Genomic DNA, 20538 nt, shown 5'->3' with positions numbered 1-20538 from the left:
TTTAGTTGTAGCATGCATGCGGGGTCTAGTTCCCCGACCAGGTATCGAATCTGGGCCCCCTGCATTGGGAGTGCGGAGTCTTACCCACTGGGCCGCAAGGCAAGTCCCTGGAACTGTTTTCTTAATTTCATTTTTGGAGTTTTCACTGATAGTGTATAGAAATATAGTTGATTTTTGTATATCAATCTTGTATCCTGCAACCTTGCTGAACTTGTGTATTAGTTCTAATAGATTTTCAGTGGATTCCTCAGGATTTTCTCTGTATACGATTATGTCATCTGCAAATAGTGATAGTTTTACTTCTTCAAAACCAGAGTTCTTGGGGCCTACTCCAGAGCATTTTTATTTCATTAGAGGGTCCTGAAAGGAGCTTTGTGGCTGGGCTAGAGAAATACTAAAGCAGTTATTCCCCCAGATTCATTGATACCAATTCCAAAGATTAGCTGTTTGAAAAAGAATTGAATTTAAACCCGATATGGCTAAGAAATTCTGTCAGTAGCTGTATCCGTTTGCTAGGGTTCCCATAACAAAATACCACAGACTGGGTGGCTTAAATAACAGAAATTTATTTTCTCACATTTCTGGGAAAGTCCAAGATCAAAGTGTCAGTAAGTTTGTTTTCTCCTGTGGTCTCTCTCCTTGGCTTGCAGATGGCCACTTTCTTGCTGTGTCCTTACATGGTCTTTCCCTGTGCACACACATCCCTGGTGTCTTTCTGTGTGTTCAAATTTCCTCTTCTTATAAGGACATGTGTCATGCTGAATTAAGGCCTAGTGGCTTCATTTCAGTGTAATCACCTCTTTTAAGACCCCATCTCCAGATACAGTCGCATTCTGAGGTGCTGGGGGCTAGGGCTTCAATATGTGAATTCTTGGAGAACACAGTTCAGCCCATAGCAATAGCCTCATTGGTTTTCCTCTGAGAGATCTGATTTCTGGTTAGTTGCAACTAGTGAAGCCAGAATTTATTTAAGTAACCCATTCACAAGACTACCAAATGACAGTGACCTGCAGCCAGAATTAAAAGGCACTGTCTCTAGTCCTGAGCTAAAGGATCCTCACTTGTGATCTTGCATGTTCCTTGAGCTCATTTTTGTCAACCTATCCTAGAGCCACATCAAAGAGGGTCCAGCCATCAGACTCAGACATGCATATAACATCTAGAACCTCTATTTATACTGCCTGCTTGAAAGAAAGTAATTCCAAATTCTGCTGGGTAAACAGTATGGTGACATACTTGCATGAGGAGTCCTTCTGTGAAATGAAATGTGAAGTTCTTAAATGGAAAGATTCCCGTGAAATGAACTTTAAAGTTCTGAAATGCAAAAGCTCACTCTAATTTTGTTCTTTTTTGAGCAAAGAGTCAGCTGTGGAAGCTCAAGATGCTAACTGTTCTTTGCTCCTTAATTCTTACAATAGCCAAAAGCAAAATTAGTTACGTCTATAGAAACCAAAAATCAAGCTTTCTCTCCAGGTATTCTGAGCTGAGGATACATCTCACTTCAGCTGGTGAAATTATCTCCCTCTTTCCTCTGCACAGTCTCTGCTCCCTTTTGCAGTCTTTTATTTTTAACTCTCTTGCCTTCTGAGTGTTTTTATTGACATCTGGCCACAAACCCTTTTAGCAGGCATTGTAAATCACCCATAGGGAAATCAATAAAAACCAGTTCAATTCATAGTAATACTGATTTGCTCCCAGGTAACCAGGATCCTGCAGCCTCAGAAGTTATGCCCATGCGGGGATCTGCAAGGAGGGTGAAGGGTAAGGGGGGCATTGTGTTCTGAAACAGGAGGTGGGCAGCCAGCTCCCAGAAGCTCAAGGAAGCGATGGACTTTGGCCTATGTCCATGCTTTTCTCATCTGGCCTCCAGGGAAAGCTCTGTGTTTCCATTTCATCCAGCTCAGATTTTTCCAACCACATCAGTGGCATTTTCTTATCTTCCAAGAATCTGCTTCAGAGCTAAAGTATCTTCTTTAAGCCTCTAGAAGGGGCAGCAGGAATGAACTGCTGGATTTGCTGGAGAGGGAGAAGGTGGCAGAGTAAGTTACTGTAGCACAGAGGCATGGAAGAGGAAAGAAGCTCTGTCAAGCTGTCTGTTGTCAGGCCACTGCTTTCCGTCCCCTCCAGGGGTCAAATGTCAGAACTTTATTGTACAGAAGGTGAAAGCTAGGCCCAGAGAAAGGCATGACTGGCCCAAGGTCACAGAGTGGTTTCATAATGAGGTCACAAAGAAATGGCCTCACTGCTTTGAAATCCTAGTTTTCTTCCCCAAAGGAACTTTGCTCAGGAAGTGCAAATTCATGGGTAGTCAGAACTAAAAAAAAGTAAGGCTCCAGAGAAAAAACATCAATCAACTAGTTCATTTATTAAAGAGGAGTACATCAAATTGCCTACTGTAAGGGGCATCTAACAGTTTGGACCAACCGTTTATGCCCTCTTGGGTAAGGGGAGCATACTAATCTTTGAAAAGAGAATTTCCTAGAAGGGAGTTTTCCTCTCCTCTCCGTCAAGGAGAATATTCTTTTTTTTTTTTTTAAAACATCTTTACTGGAGTATAATTGCCATACCATGTTGTGTTAGTTTCTGCTGTATAACAAAGTGAATCAGCTATACGTATACATATATCCCCATATCCCCTCCCTCTTGCGTCTTCCTCCCACCCTTCCTATCCCACCCCACGGAGAATATTCTAACTGCAAGGCCCAAGGTGCTTGAATTGGTGGGAGTCAGTGAGATCCTCTGTGGTGCCCTGAGAGCAGGGCCTCCCCTGCCCCAGGAGGGAGAATCGGGCTCACAAGCAGGACTGCAAGGTAACACTCAGAATGCCTGATTTTACTCCCCAGGTAGCCCTGGTTTCCTCAAGTTGAACATCTCTGACCCTCCAGGAAGTCTTGTCCCCTCTCCCCTTAGGTGTTTTCAGAAGACATATGCATGTAATCTGAGTTAAAGAATTATTTGATTCAGTTCAACATTTGCCAAACCCTAATTATGTATCTGGTGCTGGGGATACAAAGATGAAAAGACTGGGTTTTGAAGGATGAATAGGAGACTGCCTTGAAGCCCACTGAGTTGCTGTCAGCCAAGTGGGGAAGACCAACCTGAAAACAAATAATTGGAATTGTGTTAGAGCAGGTTTGGCCAACTTTTTATGTAAAAAGCCAAATAGTAAATATTTTAGGCTTCGTAAGTCAGATAGTATATGCCTCACTTACTCTACTCTGCCCTCGGAGTGTAAAAACAGCCATAAACAATACATAAATGAATGGTTGTGGCTGTGTTCCAATAAAATTTTATTTACAAATAGAGTCAGTGGGTCATATTTGGCTCAGAGGCCAAACAATTTGCTGAACCCTTTGTCTGAGGAATGTCATCATAATATGGAAACCAACCCTCCTAAGGGTCCATTTTCTGGTTTGTTATCAGCCTGTCTCACCTGGAAGTGCAAGTGAGAAATTTCCAGAAGCTTCAGCATTTCCAGAAGCTTCTTAAGAATTACTCAGCTTAAACCCTGGATTGAACTCTGCTGTTTACCAAACAGTTAACATAAGGACAGGTACTATACATATAACAAACTGCAATTTAACAGACAGAATGTACGGGAATCTGATGTTAAGGATAATAACTTCTCCATGATGACTTGGTGAATCCTTAGCCAGAAAAACCTCTTCTGGTCCTGTGCTGGTGTTTCTTTTGTGCCACCTCTGCTGCCGGGTTCTGTATTGCCCTCATCATGGTGTGCTGAGCCAAACCCTGGGCTTGGAGACAGACTACCCTGAGCTCAAACCCTGTTTACAGTGCTTGGTAACTGTAATGCCTGGAGCAAATTACTTAGCCTTTCTGAGCTTCTCATCTGTAAAATGGGAATAATAATATCATGCAGGGCTGTTGTAAGGACTGAATATGATAAAAGGATGTAAAGAGCCAGGTAGAGCACCTAGTGCAATAAGTATGGGTTTTCTTCTGCTGATGCCTTGGAATTGTTTCCGTGCACTCACCATCTTCATTGTGGGAAGATGACAACTCTCCTGGAGAGAAATCCTCTATGGTTCCTTCCTGTCTCAGATCATTAAGCAGCTGCAGTTGCTCATGCCTGTTCAAGTAGCAGCATACTGTAATTCATGTGCCTCAGGCCACCAAAATTTGCTGTTGGGACAGTCATTCCCAGGCTCCTGCCTTTGCCCTCCCTGCCCCCAGCCTCCCAGGCCATTGCACATCACTGTTTACCATAGCCTGCTCTCAAGCTGTGCTTAAAGACTCAAATCCTGCAGCTATTTGCATAAATCTGGACACCAAGGGAATTGCTCTATTTTACTTAAGCACATGGTTTCTTGTGGCCACAACCTCTATCCAAGGAGCATCTTTTGAATTGACCAAACTGCAAATGCAGTTCAATTCAGATTCTCTTGGTGAAGAAAAGACCCCGGCCGAGATCCACAACTGCTCCTGTCCCCTCCACAGGCCTCGCTGGGTGAGGTGTGAGCTTCCTCCTTGTCCTGCAAACTGAGGTCCTCACCCCAAACTGTGGGGCTGGGGTCCAGGGCAGAGGGCGGCGATCATGTTCACACAGGCTCCCGTTGCCAGGGTCTCAGGGTGTGCTCTCCTGGGGAGGGTTAACAGGCGCCATCTGACTCTGAGCCGAGGGGTAGATGGCATGAGTCCCTGGTGGTCATCTTCAGGAGGCAACGACATTTGAAAATCATTTAAAGGTTGAAATTTAACTCAACAAACACGTCTTTGTGTTCACCGTGCTATCTTTTAGGCAGGAACATGCAGGCTGCTCAAACCTAGTTCCGCCTCTGCAGACTGAGTTTAAAAGAGTGTGTGTGTGGCTTCCCTGGTGGTGCAGTGGTTGAGAGTCCACCTGCCGATGCAGGGGACACGGGTTCGTGCCCCGGTCCGGGAGGATCCCACGTGCCGCGGAGCGGCTAGGCCCGTGAGCCATGGCCGCTGAGCCTGCGCGTCCGGAGCCTGTGCTCCACAGTGGGAGAGGCCACAACAGTAAGAGGCCCGCGTATCACAAATAAATTAAAAAAAAAAAAAAGAAAAAGAGTGTGTGTGTAGTAGGGGGAAGGGTGAGAGACAGGCATGGTTGTGGGGGTTGGTTTGGGCGGGGCTTCTGGGAGGATGCCGAGCCCATCAACAGGTGCAGGGGATGCAGAATGAGGAGCAGGTTCTGAGGACAGGGGCACGGTGATAAGTTTAGTCAGGGAGTAACTTAGGGCAAGAGCATTTGCTCCAGATCTGAGTTTTTCAGATCAAACTCTCATGTAGGCAGCGGAGCGATGAGGGAAGCGAAGGCTTTGGTGTTGAGAAAGACCCCGAAAGCCAGTTTTACAAAGGATAAGCTGTTTTTCCCAGTTGGAAATCTTTATTGCAAGAGCCAAAAAAGCCAACATAAGCCAGTTTAAGCAGAAAGGGGTATTTATTGGTTCTTGAAACATAAAAGGCCAGGGATATCAGGCATGGCTTGATCAGGGCCTTAGATGGTAGCCTCAGAACCTAGTTTCTTTTGGCTCTTTGCTGTGTTCTCTTTCACACTGATTACATTCTTAGACAAATTCTTTATCATCACAACAAGGATTCTGTTTTCACCTTCTTAGATTCAAGGTCTGCAGTTAGGAATAAGAATCTCATTCCCAGGGATTTCCCTGGTGGTCCCAATGCAGGGGGCCTGGGTTTGATCCCTGGTCAGGAAACTAGATCCCACATGCCACAACTAAAGACCCAGTGCAGTCAAATAAATAAATAAATATTAAAAAAAGAAGAAGAAGAAGAATCTCATTCCCAGGATGCCCAGCAAAGTCTTACTGTATCTCATTGGCTCTGGCTGGTCACATGCTCACCCTTGAGCCAATCACTGTAACAGGGAAAGTGATACAAAGATGGCCTCAGACTGCCTCCAGCCCTGGGGTTGCCAGTTAGACCCCTCGCCACTGATTATATGACTGCTCTCAGTAGGCTCCATGGACCTCAAACTCATGGGGCAGGAAGTGGGGCACAGTCTGGCAACTTAGCCAGCCCTGTACTGAGATGGGGAGACTGAGGGCAGAGTGGTGAAGGAACTCATCCCCACACAGGCCGCTGATGTCACAGTCTGCTCTTCACTCCCCCAGAAGGCTCCTGTCACCAACCCATTATAATCCTCCCTTTGGCCTCCTGAAGCACATATTGGGCTGCCCTGCAGCCCAGCCCAGGTTACCGGGCCTATTTCCACAGCTTCTGAGAACTAGGGTTCCCAGCGTGGAGATAAATAGGGGGTGGGGCTTGAGCTGGATGCTCCATCCCAGCAGGGAAGAGCTATCTACTCTGGTTGCCTTAGATTGAGCAGCTGCTTCCTATCTGCCCCGGGGGATGCTGGGAGAAGGACTTTCAGTTCTGTACCTTAGCTAGGGTTGCCCTTGCTGGCCCTGAGGTAGGGCTGTGATGTGGAACAATCCAGACCCCCTGTCCGGAAACCTCTGCTAATAACCCTTGTTCTGTCTCTGTGGAGGTTAGATAGGAACAGGAGTGACTCTGCTCTTGAGAAAGAACAAAGATCCCATTTTAGGCACAGAAGACCCAGATCTTAGTCCTGACTCTGTTACCTGACTGTGTGACCCGGCACAAGTCACTTTACCCCTCTGAGACTCGATTTCCTCATCCGTGGAATGGAAATATAATACCTCCCTCACAGAGCTGAGAGGGTTCAAAAGCTAATAAATAATATCATACCTACTGTGCTGTGTGTGGAGTAGGCCAGATGAAAGGTGTGGTTTGATTCCTAGAGTTCTTTCTTTCAAAAGGAGGATCCACCAGGTACTGAGCTCTGGACCCGCACTACGTTTCCACAGCTGGGGCACAGATGAAAGCTCTCTGCCTTCAGGCTTGGCAGATGTGGTTTTGTACAGGAAACTGCTGCGTGGCAGATGGAGGCAGCTGCAAGGTGCTATCGTGGACCAGAGAGCACACAGCATCCCGGAGAGGTCAGGGAAGGCTTCCTGGGGAGGCAGCCTTGAGGGACACACTTGGAGCCCCAGTGCCCAGCACGACACTGACACTGAGAGCCACTCACATGTGTTTCTTGAATGAATGAATGATTTAGTCACTGTGCAGACCATCTTTTCCTTCTGACTTTCCCAAACCACTTCCTGCATGTAAACCCTGATGGTTATTCCCCAGAGCAAAGCTGGGAAGGGAGAGGGAGAAGGAGGGGTCATGGAGGGAAGAATGGCAAAGAAAGGCACGCTGGGAATTGGACATTCATTTGTTATTTTTGTTTGTTTGTTTGTTTGGGGATGGGGTGTTGCCAAATCAAGGAAGAAATTTTATTTTATTTTACTTGATCATTACCATTTTTTTGGCTGTGCTACGTGGCTTGTGGGATCTTAGTTCCCTCACCAGGGATCGAACCTGAGCCCTCGGTAGTGAACGCACAGTCCTAACCACTGGACTGCCAGGGAATTCCCAAGAAATTTTCTTTTTGTTTGGAACAAAGTTCCCAAGGTGGTAGGGTGCTGTTCCTGGCTTTTCAGATTGGCCGCTCCTGGTGGCTCCCTTTAATTTCTCAGGACACCAAAGAGACTATCTTTTTTTTTTTCTTTTAACAATGCCATTATTTATTATGCAAGTAAGTCAAGCTCATTGTAGAAAAAAATGGGAAAATATAGACATAAATATTCAAAAGATATTACATTGAATTTATTCATAATTCCATTTGAAGATAACCATTTTTAACATTTGGGTTTTAACCATCTTGACCTCTGTCCCCCACCCTCATGAACAGATAGAGCCATATATTAATCTACACATATTTCGCATAAGATATATATATTATATATATATATATAAATATAGATGATCTTTAAATGAAAGTAGAATCATGCCAGCTGTTTCCCCCCCCCCCAGCCAATATATTCGAACAAAAATGACTATGTCTAAAACATCAAACCTTTACGCCTTTGAAGCATTTTGGATGGAGACGTTCTAAAATGGAACTTGCTCTCCAGTCTTTCCCAAGGAGCCTACATGGGAACTCTGCTTCATCCATGCTCACCGTGGACATGCTGGCTGTACGGCAGGGATGAATGCAGGGCCTGGGAGGCTGTCTAAGAGGCTGTCCAATGGCCCCAGGGTCTGGGCCACACAGAGTGCTTGCGTCTGCTCTTCAGAGTGTGGCTGCTTCCTTCCTTGTGGTCAGTTGTGTCTTCTGTTTTTAATCTGCTGTGGGCTGGAAAACCAGAAAACCAAGCCTAGAGAGGAGCATTATCTAGGTTTTAAGTCAAGTCCTCTGTTGCATGAGGCACAGGTGATTTGTGTTATCAGTATTTTCTTTCCCAGATGTGAGTAAAGGAACACTTCTTAAGTATTTACTATGTTCTGGATACTTTCCATGCCTATTTTATTTAAATCTCATAGCAACACTTTGAGAGAAGTAGCTTAACCCCCTCTTACAAACAGCAGACTGGTCCCATAGAAGTTCACTGCTTTGTCAAGGGCCACTGAGCTGTAAGTGCCAGAGCTGTGATGGGACCTGGTCTGTTTCCCTCCCAAATCCCTGCTTTTCTCCTTGTACCACGTCTCATGCTTGCTGCCAATTCTGGGCTGGGTTTGGTTTGATATCATTGCCAGGGGCAGGGCCACTGGACTGGGGAGATGTTTCTGCATGGAGCAGGGCTTGGCTCCCACAAAGGTCTGAGGCCAGGCAAAGACCCGTCTCCTCAGGCAGCAGCTCCAGGGCCTGGACAGCAAGGAGAGGCCTGTAGAATCACACATCACCCAGAGAGCCCGTGGGAGGGGGCCTCATCAGTCTGTAGAGAGGGCCAGTCTCTGCTTAGCTGACTGGCCTTCTCAGATAGTGCTCATAGCTGGCACTGCTTGTTGGCCTTGATTTGGGTTAGATTAATGAGCAGGAAAAGCCCAGGAGAACATTTTCTCACGGTATAAACCAGAGGTGGCAGTTGGTAGCTGCAGACCGAATCTTGACCAGGGATGTTTTTGTCTGGCCCGCATGGTGTTTCTCTAACTTTTTGAATTACATTTAGCATTTATAAATTGGGAGATTCCATATTTAAACATCTGGGATTTGGGCTTTTCTTGAAAAATTGGGAGATCTAGCCAACAAAGATGGGTATTTTTTTCATGACCCCCCCCCCCCCCCCCGTTGAATAGTAACTGCCCCGGTTAGATGGTACCTGTGCTCTGTGGTCAGCCACACCCCATAATGACTGTCCTTCATCTCACCTGCCTGGCCCCTGAAGGATCTGAATTTGTCGCCTTTACATGAATCCTATTTTTACAGAAGCTAGTTGCCAATTAAAGCAAAGCCTTCTTAATCTGTTTATTAGTGATATGGTTTCATTCATTAATTAATTCAGCCAACATCTAGTGAGTGGCCATTATGTGTTTCACCCTGTACTGGATGTGGGTCATAAAAATATGAATATTTATTCAATATTTAAAACAGTCATAAAAATGTGAATAAGGTATAGTCCCTGCTGTTGAGGTGCTCAAATTCTAGCTGAGATGGGACCTGTGCAAATTGCTCTGGGAGAATAGAGAAGTGTGGTAAACTGAATAATTCTCCCCTGCTCCCCACCAAGAAGTCTGTGTCCTAATCCCTGGAACCTGTTACCTTAAATGGAAAAAGGACCTTTGCAGATATGATTAGATTAAGGTTCCTTAGATTTGGAGATCATCCTGCATTAGCTGTGTGGGCCCAGTGTAATTCCAAGGGTCCTTATGAGAAGGAGGCATGACAAAGTCAGACAAAAAGGAAATGTGAGGATGGAAGCAGAGGTCAGAGAAGAGAAAAGATGCTACACTGCTGGCTTTGAAGATGGAGAAAGGGCCACCAGCCAAGGAATGTAGGCAGCCTCTAGAAACTGGAAAAGTAAGGAGATGGATTCTCCCCTAGACCCTGCAGAAGGAACACAGCCTGCTGATACTGATTTTAGCTCACTGAGACTGATTTTGGACTTCTGACCCCCAGAACAGTAAGATAATAAATCTGTGTTGTTTTCAGAGACCAAGTTTGTGGTAATTTGTCACAGCAGCCATAGGAAACTAATACAGGAAGGGAGAAATTTTTTCTAGGGTGAATGAAGGAAAGAATATTTGAATTAGATGAATAGGAGTTCATCAGGTATAGAAAGGGGATGGAAGGCATCCCAGGCATAAGGAAGAGGATCATGCAAAAGTTATAAAGAAGCAGGGCATGTTTGAAGGTTGGCTATTGGTTCATCGTGGCTGGACCATAAGGTGTATGATGGCTGAAATAAGAGATGAGGCCAGGGAGAGGGGCTGGAATCTTGACTTAGAACTGGTTACATGGGAAAAGAGACCAGTTCTAAGTGAGGATTTCTTATAATCTCAAAGATTATAAAAAAGGGAAGGGTGATCCAATTTATGTTTTAGAGAGACTGCTCTGGCATCTTGTGGATGGTGGTTGGAAGGGACCAGACCACAGGTAAGGAGACCAGTGAGACTGTTGTAGTGACCCAGGTCACACAGAGCCATGGCTGGGATGGTGGCTATGAGAAAAAGCGAAGTGATCAAAGACACCTGAACTAGGATTGACAAGACCCAGAAGTGAACTGAATGTGGGGAGTGATGACTGCTGGGTTTTTAGCTTGAGTGCATTCACTAGTACACAGGAGTGGGCTTGTGGGAGAGTAGGGCTGGGGGCAGGAAGAAATGATGGGTTCTGTTTGGGACATGGTGAGTGTGAGGGGACCATAGTGCACATGGGAAGAGCTGCCTGAAGGGCTCAGTAGTGTGCTGGTAAATGTTCAACAGCCAGCTCTCTGGGAAAAAAAGACTTTGATATATAGCATTTGCTGACTCCTGCAATATAAATATTCCCATCACGACCAATTTTAAGTTACTAACTCAACATCACTAAATGTGGAGTTAGGAAGAGGTACACAGTCAGGCACCAGCATACCACTGGAGAAGTTCCCACAAAGTACAAGAAGGAAGGGCCTAAAAATCCACCTCCTTCCCAAGACAGGCTCAGTGACTCACTGAGGCCACACACCTGGGGAAGGTAGGACCAGGCCCAGAATCTAGGAGGCAGCTTCTGGCCCTCCATTGATTAGAGGCAGCATCAAGCCCTGCTGATGGCCCCTTGGTGCCCTGACCAGTTTTGCAGACCCGGGAATACCATGTGGTCCTTAACCCCAGGACAATGACTCATGTCACTCTGGAGTGAGTGACTCAGGGAAGAGGCTGCTGGGTGGCCTGGAACAAAGAGAACTGGGAGAGATTTATTTCTCCTGGGAGCTCAAAGGGGGGCTCAGATACTTTTCTGCTGTTCCCTATGCCTTTGAACTGCCTCCGATTAAGCAATTGCACATATTTCCAAGAAGAAAAAAAATTTTTTTCAAGTGGACTTAGTTTTTAAAAAAAGAATTGCTAAAGTGAACAAGCTGGAGAGGAAAGCTGGGGAGATGTTCTGGCTTACTTCCTGTCCTGGCTGAGGCCGGGGCTGGGGGTGGATAGAGCTCTCGCTGTGACTTGACCACTTTTCAGGGGGTGTGGAACATGGATCCCAGGCATTTCAGGGTTTCTCCAACCCTCCCCTTCTTCCAGAGTGGCATCTAAGGTCCAAGGGGCTTCCTGAGTGCCAGAGAGTTGGGGTGAAGGAGGGCGCCCATCATTTGACAAGGTGATCCTCCTGTTTCTGTCAGTCCTTGCTTAGTAGGTAACTTCTGAACCTGCCTTTTCAAGGCACCTTCAGGTCTAGCAACTGTCTGCTCCTAGGTGCACAGAAATGATTGTGTTCTCCGCCCTGTGCTCCCCACCCTACCCGCTGTGAGGATGGCTAAAGGCCTCATCTATCAAGTCATATCAAATAGCCATTTCCTCTCTCTGGGGTCTTCTCCTCTGGGTTCTGTCTGGGAAATGGGGCCCAAGACCTCTCTGCTCTCAGATTTGGGGATCTTTTCCCACTTCCCCAGGGAAGCAGGGCACAGGCCCCGTTCTCAGGGACTCACCAGAGTCTACCCTCTCCACTTTTCCTGTCTTTCCTTTGTCCCATAATCTTTACTAGTCTTGGGTTGGGGGGAGATTTACCGTTACTTAGGATGTTTTTGCCCAAATCCTTTTTTCTGTGCACTGAGCCCTTCCTGTTTCCCTAAGGGCTAGTTCTTTGTGATATATAAGGCAGAGATAGACTCCCTTTCCTCTATCTCCTGCTGCTACAACTGCCCCCAGCCCCCCTCCTGGGCAGTGAGCACAGAATGGCCTCCCTGTTTGCCCGAGGGGAAGGGCAGTGGGGGAAAGGAGATGCGAGGGGAAGCAAGGAGTCTGTTAGGATTCCAGACATGCCACCTACTTGGGTAGCCCCTGCACGTCCCCCAGCAGCTGAGCATCGTGCACACTCCTGTGCTCTTCCTCTGAGGGCTCACCCGGCCTCCCCTCTTGCGTATGGCCCTGGCAGAGGTCTCAGCAGATGCTGGCTCACCCTCAGGGCTAGAATGGGTTCTGAATCAGGGGAGGAAGGCACCCCCAGCCAAAAGAGCCCGTGAGAGACCCTTGGGACTGGAGAGCGTGGCCAGAGTGTGCAGACTCCAGGCCAGAGTGTCGGGAGTGCTCAGGGACTCCTTGCCGAAGCACCGCTGGGCCGCAGCCCCTGTACTCCCAGCCCCTGGACCAGAAGGGTTGTGGTGATGGGGAGAGGTCATTGAGGGGGTCCCTTCCGGTCCCTCATCCTCCCCTCTCTGTTGCCCCCAAGGCCCCTTCCTTCTACCCTTCTACACCCCACCCTTGCTCCCCACTCCTCCTTTCAATCCAAATCTGCTTTCAGGATGGAAACTTGGGGCTCCCACTGACATGCCGAGGACTGTGCCCCCTTCAGTCATCCATTCTCCCATTTATCCTGTGCAGCCTGAGCACTTGCACAGGTCTCAAGCTAGGTCTCATCTCTCCCTTGCAGAATGGCAGCCTCTGTGCTTTGGGAGTCAGCACAGGGGTGGCAGATAGACTCAGGACTGACCACAGCACAGATCTGGGACAGGCCACATCATAGAACTGAGCTTAGACCCAGGACTGACCACTGCACAGAGCTTGGATGACCACAGTGCAGACGTGGGGCTGACCACAGTACTGCATGCTGTTTCTGTAAACCCACCACTGCAGCCACTGGTTGCCCGACAGCAGAGTGAATGGCCCCTGGTGGGTTTAATTCCAATCATGTCTGATGGTTTTTTATCTGATTGTCAGTACAGAGGAGAAGCCCTGGCCAAGCCAGGACTCTGCCTCCTTAAATTGCCAGAAACAAAGCCAAGAACTCTGCCACCCAGGATGAACACCAAACTCTCTGGGCCTTGGTTGCGTTTTGGTGATGCTGTGGCTCAGAGAACTCAGCTGCCCGATTCAGAGAATAGGAAAGGAACTCATTGAGGGTATAGTCTGTGCAACACCCTGCGTGTATTTCCTAATTTAATCCTTACAACAACTTTAAAATGCATGTACATACATTTTATGTATGTATGCCTCCATTTTACAGATGAGGAAACTGAGGCCAAGAGGAGACTAATCCAGCAAGAAAGAGGCAGAGGGAGAATTAGAACCCAGTCTGCCAAGGTCCAGAGCCCTCTCACAGCATCTCAAGGTTAGGAAGCAACATAGGGCTATTGTGAGGGAGACCCCAACTTGGACTCACTTGGGGTACAGGACTCAGCTCCGCAGTTGGCCAGGTCTAGGAACCCACAGAGGCACCTCTTAGCACTTTGAGCTGATCTCTGATGCCCAGGGAGATTTTCCAGGTGTATCCAGTGCTGCCTGGGGCGGATACAGGGAGCTGGGAACATCTTCACTCACCCAAGATCAGAGGCACTGCCAAGGGATGCCTGCTTTCACAGCATGGACACATCAGCTTATTATTTACTAAAAGCAAACCTTTCAAAATAAGAAGCCAGAAGGCTGACATGTGTAGTGGGGATGGGGGGCAGGGTTCTGGGACCTTCTCTGGCTGCTCCTCACTCACAGGTGTGACTTTGGTCAAGTCCCTGCCCCTGCCTGGGCTTGTCGGATGGGAGCAGGGGTAGGACTGGCCCTTCTCCAGTGGCCTCCTTGTCATCCTCTGAGTTTGCAGAGGGACTGAGAGGGATGTGTGTGCAGCCACCCCAAACAATTCCCTCCATCGAATTCTTCATCTAGAGATAGACCAGTGGTATTAATAGCAACTTAATCTCTTTCAAATTCTTTGTGCTGCTAAAATGAAAGCAAAAATTCAAAGCTGGAAGAACAAAAAAAAAAAACCCTCCCTTCTGAGAATTCTGAGTCACTCCAGAAAGGTCAGTGGAGTCTAGGTTAACTCATTATTTCCCAGAAGGGCCTCTGGCTCTTCCGACACCCAAAGCTTAACAGAGGGAACGTGAGAGCCACTCAGTTTGCAGGCTGTGCTCCTGGGACACTGTGTTTTCAGAGCGGGGTTTGGTCTCTTCTGGACTGGTCACAAGGCTCTGGGAGAGGCATCCCAGGGGCCACTGTAAGAGGCCACTGCTTACCAAGAATGCCACCCATGAGCTAGTGGACTTGGCCCTGCAGGGAGCTGGGGAGTCAGACTGACCTGTGGTTGACTTCCAGCACTGCCACTCATGGGTGATGCGACTTAGGGCAAGTCTTTGAGCCTCTGTTTCCTCGTCTGTAAAATGAGACTAATCATAATGTTAAGAATAATAGTACTTACACTATCCACCTCAAGGCTTGCTGAGAGCACCAAAGGGGATGTAAAGGCCCTTGAGAAATCATGACTCTTAATGTTGGCCCCTGTGCCTGCTGGCACGTAGGCAGCCCCACAGGAAGCCACCCCCCTCCCATGACTGAGATGGGCAGGATGGAGGTGTTCTGCCAGTTGTGGATGGGCATGCCTGTGCTTTATGGCTGCTCTGTCAGAACAGCCCCCTCCTGCCCTCTCCCCACAGCCCACAGGGTCCTACAGCAGCTATTCCCAGGGGCAGAGTCTCTGCTACTCACTAACAAGTGTGGGCCTTTCTGGAGTGAAAGGTAGGATGGACAACTAATGAACAGTTGTATAAATAGAAGATTAAGAAGTTGAGTGGTTGAACACATGGACCCACAGACTGATGGATGGATGAGTGGGTGCGCTCGCCACCCTACATAGTGGGGATCATGCAGCCCCTGACAGTGGGCCCGCTCTTTTGTCCCTGTAAAACCCCTAGCCTCACAACCTGCCGCTTCCTCTCCCCTGCCCCACCACTATCTTATCCCCTCTGGGAATGCACACTGCAACTCTCCCCTGCAGGACGGCGAGAACCCATGTGGCGTTCAGCTGCTACACACTAGCAGAACTCCTGGTGGAGGGGACAGAGTAGAAGAGGGGAGAGATGAGGGGCCTTGAATCAAACTAGCCTGGGTTATAACCCTTGGCCTGCCACTTATTAGCTGTGTGGTCTTGAGCAAGTTGTTGCAGCTCTCTGATCCTTAGTTCCTTAATATATAAAATGGAAATAATAAACAAGATAACATCTGAAATGCACCTCGCATAGTGTCCGATATTCAGTAGGCGACCTAGAAATAGCTGATGAATAAAAAGGAATAAAAGTATATTAGTTTGCTTTCTTTACTGAATAACCAGGGGCAGATAAAAATATTTAAATGTGGTTTAGAGGCTTTTGGCCTTTTCGGTGACACAAATCATTGGATAGTTATTCCAGCAGAGGCTTTGGTAATTTGTGCCAGGAACAAAGGTAGCTGGACCAGTCAAGTTGCTTCACTTCTCTGCACCTCAGTTTTCCTTCCTGTAAAATAGGCCGAGCTGTATAGTTAAGCACTGGCTGGGGGCAGAAAGAGTAGAGTCCAAAGGGCTGATGGCGCTTGGCAATGACCCACCTAACCCTTTGCTGACCAAGCTGGAGAGGCAGCAAGAAGGGCCCTGAAAATGGGTTAAAGAAGGAGCGGCTCAGAGACCAAACATCACTAAATATTTTCTCCTTTTTTGGGTCGTTGCTCTAGATCACCACTTCCTGGAGACTATATTCTAAACTTTGCTGTGATGGATGCGAGGTCCACGTGCCCACGAGCTCCAGAGGAACCCAGATGTCACCCTGGGGGAGGGACTCTGCTTTTACCTTGCTATTTTAAGCAGCGAGTTTACAATAATGGATGGGAGAGAAAGCGATGGGGCAGGAACAGCATGGGAATGGCCTGGGAGGATTGGGCTGCTGGGGCTCCCCCTGAGGAGCTTGGGGTTCCATCCTGTCAAGGGTGGGACCTCAGCCAGCCTCCACTCTGCTTTATCCTGCAGTAGCTGACACCTCTTAGTGCTTGTCTGACTTAAATCGTTTCTGTTTTACTTTGCTTTCTGACCCAGGGACTGACTTAAGGTCTTTCTTGAAGAGCAGGAGGTGAAGGAAAGGAAGTGGAGGTATTTCTGATGCGACTTTGGAATTCCATGGTCCTAGAATCCTATGGGATGGGGCCCTCAAATCTGTGGTTTTTTGTGATTAGGAGGAGATCAGGATTTCAGGGACTCCCAGGGTTAGAAAAGGCCCCTGAAGTGGGTTAGGAATCCTATGACCCTTGCCCCAGCCTTTGATGAAACTCTCCCAGGAATGGGGAGCTCATTACCTTAAAGAGTAGCCCATTTCATTTTCCGATGGTTCCAACCACTAGAAAGTTTTCCCTTGCCTTGATCTCACCTTTCATTCATTGGCCATGCATCTACCCTTCGGGGACAATAGAATTACATGAATGGCTTTCAAATATCTGCAAAGAGGTTTTATTTCTTCCTGTACCTTCTCTTTTCCAGGCTAAAGGTCTTTAGTTCTTTAAACACAAATTCTTGTCCTGCTTCCCCTTTTTTTTGGCAGTACGCTGGCCTCTCACTGTTGTGGCCTCTCCCGTTGAGGAGCACAGGCTCTGGACACGCAGGCTCAGTGGCTATGGCTCACGGGCCCAGCCGCTCCACGGCATGTGGGATCTTCCCGGACTGGGACACGAACCCGTGTCCCCTGCATCGACAGGCGGACTCTCAACCACTGCGCCACCAGGGAAGCCCCTGCTTCCCCTCTTTTGAACATGCCCCAGATCATCTGAATCCCTCTTAGCATGCAGAGCACAATACACTTCATGTAGATTAAGACATAAAAGAAAAGTAGAACTGTCAGCTTCCCTGTTTTGGAAACCATACTCCTATTAAGACAGCCTGGATGGACTTCCCTGGTGGTGCAGAGGTTAAGAATCCACCTGCCAATGCAAGGGACATGGGTTTGAGCCCTGGTCCGGGAAGATCCCACATGCCGTGGAGCAACTAAGCCCGTGTGCCACAACTACTGAGCCTGCACTCTAGAGCCCGCGAGCCACAACTATTGAGCCCTCGTGCCACAACTACTGAAGCTCGTGCATCTAAAGCCCGTGCTCCACAAGAGGAGAAGCCACCACAATGAGAAGCACACACACCACAACGAAGAGTAGTCCCCGCTCGCCGCAACTGGAGAAAGCCCGCGTGCAGCAACGAAAACCCAATGCAGCCAAAAGTAAATAAATAAAATAAATTAATTAAAATAAAATAAAACAGTATTAAAAAAAAAAAGACAGCCTGGAGACCTGCACACACATCACACATCATTTTAAGAGTTTTCTTTGGATGTGTAGTGCACTTCTCTGGTAGAATTGGGGTTTGTGGGTATTCTTTTGCTACCCTCAAACTCTGTTACCATATGCTTTGCCCAGCACCACTGTTGTCACTGCGGCTGACATCCAAGTCAAGGTGATAGTAATCAATCCCAGAGCTCACCTTTGGGCAAACCCGATGCTGAGTTTACTTATACAGAAGCAACCTGAGCTGGGAGGCACAGCATGCCCTGGCCCCAGAGCTCTCATTCCCAAGAGCCAGGTTAAATCTGTCCTCTTGGCCATGACCCACCTTCCTGTCCCACCTCCTCCACTAGGCCTCCAGCTATTCTGTTCAGAGAAATTCAGTCAGCATTTCAGTGTTCATGATTCAGTCTAAACACCATTCTAGCGTGGACTCTTCCCTAAAACTGTATTCCACTCGTCCCAATTTCTGGAGTTAGGGACCCTTTCCTGGGACCCTGCAGCTTCTCACTTCCAAAGTGTTTACCTCTTAATCTTGTTTTCCAACTTCCTCCCACCATTGGACTCCATGTTCCTTGAGGGCCAAGACCACATTTTCATCATCCTTATGGTAGAGTAGGTGTGAGTGTTGGTGGTGAAGGAATGAATGACTCTGCTCACAGATCATCTTCTTGAAATGAGATTTCTTGAGCCGACCAGCAGGGGTCACCCCAACTGTTTCAGAGCTGGATAGGGCTCCCTGTCCACCGCAGAGAATGACAAAAGCCAAGATGGTGGTCACAATGACTAAAACTCCGGGGCTAAAGTTCTCCAGTTCTTTAAATACAAGTCAACAAGCATTTCTGGATGAACCTTCTGGGTATCCGTGATCAATAAGACCCCTTGCCTGCCTCAGGGAGCTCAGTCAAAAGGTGTGTGTTAGCTGGGGGCATCTGTCAGAGCTGTGACTGATGCCACATCTGAGCTGCACCACAGCACTCTGGCTCTAGGGCCTTCGCAAGCCATTTCTGTGGTACAGGAAGAACACTTGGTGTCCTGGGCGATGGCAGGGCTTCCTGGCTTCTCTTCCTGCAGCCTCCAGCAGACAGCATCTTGCATAGGACCCAGGGTATAGTGGATACTCAGTAAATGGCAATGTCCTTCGTTTGCCCTGTGTGTGTCCCAGCACCCCCTGACTGCAGCCGAGGGCAGGGTCTGAGGACGACATCTGCCTCTGGTGCCTTTCATCTGCTGTCTCCCAGAGCAGCTCCTTCAAGGAACCTCTGAAGTTGCAGAACCAGGCCGGTTGTTGGTTTTTCGGGTCCCTGGAGGTGTCATCCATCCCCCTAGGGCAGGGGACCTAAAGGAGTTTAGGGGTGGGAAGAGCCCAGGCAGAGCCCCCTGGACCTTCTGGGCTGCAGAACAGCATGCAGGTAGCCTCTGTGAGCACCTACTCCATGCTGGGTGCTCTGTCTCTTTTCGTCCTAGGGACAGTCCCACCTGGGAGACATTCTTATCTCTGTTCCCCTGACGAGAAAACCAAGGCTCAGAGGTGAAGCAAAGGTTCAAGGCTACACAGCCAGTGAGTGGCAGAGTGAAGACTCAGATCTAGGTATCTGGTTCCAAAGCCTGTGCTCTATCTACTATTTCTGCTCTCCTGCCTCTCCAGATGGAGACCTGACATGACTGGCCCCCTTTTCGGAGAGGAAGCAGAGGAGCCAGACCCATTGGCTCAGGTTTATTGGAGAGATTTTGGTCCTACACCTCTTGACTGGCAAGAAACATGAAAGTGTGAAAGCGCAGTTAGTACTTACAAGTAACAGTCGTTAGTAGTTACAAGTTAGTACAAGTAGTTACAAGTTAGTAGTTACAAGTAAACCCAGTTCAAACTGACTTAAACACTAAGAGACTTAATTGTTTCTGTAACTGGCTAGTTCAAAAAGAGTTTCAGCTGCAGGTGAGCTTTGATCAGGGCTCCAGCTCCGTTTCTCTGCAGATCTCCTGGGTCTGCTCTCCTCTGGGTGTGTCAGATTTCTCCTCAGTCTGACCTTCCTCGTGGAAGGAAAATGGCGTCTGCAGCACCAGGTCTCACATCTGCACACTCCACCACCTGGAGCAAGAGAAAGCATCTGGGTCCCAGAGCATTGCCACATGCTCATTGGCTTAGGCTGGACCCATTGTCTATCCCTGAGCCAGTCACTGAGGCAAGATGGATGAGATTATGCTGACTGGAGTCAACCCCGGCCAGGCCTTACCCCATGGGGAGGGTTAAGTGTAGCTTTGGGGAAGCAACCCAAGGTTGCTGAGGGCAAGCACTGCACAAGGCACAGGAGACTCACCCTGGCTGAGCCTCCAGACTGATGACTTTAGCAGGCCTGACAGGTCCAATGAGAGCTGTCCTCAAGTGAGAGAGCCCTGTACTGAGGGTTAGAAGAGCTGCTGAAGGGCATGAGGTGAGCCATGGGGCAGGAAGTTGGGAGACACCATCCTTTCCTCCTGCCCCACCTGGCCAAGCAAGGCTGTGTGGTATAGTGGCCTCCAAATCAGGAAGATCTGGATTCAAATGCTTCGTTCTTTGTATGATTTGGGCAAGTGACTTCTACTCTCTGAAGCAGTTCTCTCATCTATAAAATGTGAATAGTAATGCCTGCATCAGAGGTCATCGTGAGGATTAATTTAGGTGATGTCGGTAATGCTCCTAGGATGGTGCCTGGCACCCAGTAGCTGCTCAACACATGTTTGACAAATCCAAGTCTGGCTCCCAATGGAGTGTCCTCCATCGGCTATGGCTTTGAGGAGTTCGAAGCACTCTTCTCCCTTCTGGGATCGCTGTGTTTACTGTATGGCCCAAATTAGATGCAAAATCTCTGGGTCACCTCTGACTTTGTAAACAGAGCCAGGGAGCAGGAGGAAATGCAATTCCAAACGCCCTCTGCTCGCCTACTTTAGCCCTTGTTGATGCAAACTCAAGCAGGCTCTCTCCGCGGCTTGTGGCACCTGGAAACGGGACCCAGCATG

General features: G+C 48.1%; 1 protein-coding gene across 1 annotated transcript in view; it reads left to right on the top strand.

Annotated features, from left to right (window-relative positions):
• IRAG1 (inositol 1,4,5-triphosphate receptor associated 1) overlaps nucleotides 1–20538 on the top strand; it is a 119571-nt gene that overhangs the window by 20894 nt on the left and 78139 nt on the right. The gene's annotated exons all lie outside the window — the stretch shown is intronic.

Source organism: Delphinus delphis, chromosome 8 (assembly GCF_949987515.2).
Source record: "Delphinus delphis chromosome 8, mDelDel1.2, whole genome shotgun sequence".
Classification (NCBI taxonomy): Eukaryota; Metazoa; Chordata; class Mammalia; order Artiodactyla; family Delphinidae; genus Delphinus; species Delphinus delphis.
The sequence above is the reverse complement of the archived record's forward strand: the minus strand, read 5'-3'. Positions and strand labels throughout refer to the sequence as shown.